Raw genomic sequence first — 2343 nt, 5'->3', positions numbered from 1 at the left:
AGATGATGCTGTGAAAGTGCTGCACTCAATATGCCAGCAAATCTGGAAAACTCAGCAGTGGTCACAGGACTGGAAAAGGTCAGTTTTCATTCCAATCCCAAAGAAAGGCAATGCCAAAGAATGTTCAAGCTACTGCACAATTGCACTCATCTCACATGCTAGTAAAGTGATGCCCAAAATTCTCCAAGCCAGGATTCAACAGTATGTGAACCATGAACTTCCAGATGTTCAAGCTGGTTTTAGAAAAGGCAGAGGAACCAGAGATCAAATTGCCAACATCTGTTGAATCATAGAAAAAGCAAGAGAGTTCCAGAAAAACATCTACTTCTGCTTTATTGACTATGCCAAAGCCTTTGACTGTGTGGATCACAATAAACTGTGGAAAATTCTTCAAGAGATGAATTTTACCCACCTTACCCACCTCCTGAGAAATATTTATGCAGGTCAAGAGGCAACAGTTAGAACTGTACGTGGGACAACAGACTGGTTCCCAATCAGGAAAGGAGTACATCAAAGCTGTATATTGTCACCCTGCTTATTTGCAGAGTACATCATGTGAAATCCTGGGCTGGATGAAGCACAAGCTGGAATCAAGATTGCCGGGAGAAATATCAATAACCTCAGATATGCAGCGGAGAAGGCAATGGCACCCCACTCCAGTACTCTTGCCTGGAAAATCCCATGGACGGAGGAGCCTAGTAGGCTGCAGTCCATGGGGTCGCTGAGGGTCGGACATGGCTGAGCGACTTCACTTTCACTTTTCACTTTCATGCATTGGAGAAGGCAATGGCAACCCACTCCAGTGTTCTTGCCTGAAGAATCCCATGGACGGGGGAGCCTGGTGGGCTGCCATCTATGGGGTCGCACAGAGTCGGACACGACTGAAGTGACTCAGCAGCAGCAGCAGATATGCATATGACACCACTCTTATGACAGAAAGCAAAGAAGAACTAAAGAGCCTCTTGATGAAAGTGAAAGAGGAGAGTGAAAAGCTGGCTTAAAGTTCAACATTCAGAAAACTATGATCATGGCATCTGGTCCCATCACTTCATGTCAATAGATGGGGAAACAATGGAAAGTGACAGACTACTTCTTTGGGCTCCAAAATCACTGCAGATGGTGACTGCAGCCATGAAATTAAAAGATGCTTATTCCTTGGAAGGAAAGTTTCTACCGACCTAGACAGCATATTTTTTAATATGAGCAGAGACATTGCTTTGCCTACAAAGGTCCATCTAGTTAAAGCTATGGTTTTTCCAGTAGTCAGAACTATAAAGAAAGCTGAGTGCCAAAGAACTGATGCTTTTGAAATGTGGTGTTGGAGAAGACTCTTGAGAGTCCCTTGGACAGCAAAGAGATCAAACCAGTCAATCTTATTGGAAATCAGTCCTAAATATTCATTGGAAGGACTGAGGCTGAAGCTAAAGCTCCAATACTTTGGCTACCTGATGCAAAGAGCTGACTCATTGGAAAAGACCATGATACTGGGAAAGATTGAAGGCAGGAGGAAAAGGGAATGACAGAGGATCAGATGGTTGGATGGCATCACCGATTTGATGGACACGAATTTGAGCAAGCTCTGAGAGTTGGTGATGGACAGAGAAGCCTGGCATGCTGCTGTCAATGGAGTCGCCAAGAGTCAGATATGACTGAGCAACTGAACTGAACTGATGGTTTTTCAGTCGCTAAGTCAAGACCAACTATTTGTGACCCCATGGACTGCAGCACATGAGGCTTCTCTGTCCTCCATGAGTTCCTGGAGTTTGCTTAAATTCATGTCCAGTGAGTCAGTGATGCTATCTAACCATCTCATCATCTATTGCCCTATTCTCCTTTTGCCATCAGTCTTTCCCAGGATCAGGGTCTTTTCTAATGAGTCAGGTCTTCACATCAGGTGGCCAAAGTAATGAAACTTCAGCTTCAGCCTCAGTCCTTCCAATGAATATTCAGGACTGATTTCCTTTAGGATTTACTGGCTGGATCTCCTTGCAGTCCAAGGGACTCTCAAGAGTCTTCTCCAGCCCCACAGTCAGAAGCATCATTTCTTTGGTGTTCAGCCTTTTTTTGGAGAAGGCAATGGCAACCCACTCCAGTATTCTTGCCTGGAAAATCCCATGGATGGAGGAGCCTGGTAGGCTGCAGTCCATAGGGTCGTGAAGAGTCAGACACGACTGAGCGACTTCACTTTAACTCTTCACTTTCATGCATTGGAGAAGGAAATGCCAACCCACTCGTGTGTTCTTGCCTGGAGAATCCCAGGGATGGCGGCGCTTGGTGGGCTGCTGTCTATGGGGTCGCACAGAGTCAGACACAACTGAAGCAACTTAGCAGCAGCAGCAGTAT

This window comes from Bison bison, unplaced genomic scaffold, assembly GCF_000754665.1.
Source record: "Bison bison bison isolate TAMUID 2011002044 unplaced genomic scaffold, Bison_UMD1.0 scf7180017864535, whole genome shotgun sequence".
NCBI classification, from domain to species: Eukaryota; Metazoa; Chordata; class Mammalia; order Artiodactyla; family Bovidae; genus Bison; species Bison bison.
Note: the sequence above shows the minus strand (reverse complement) of the source record.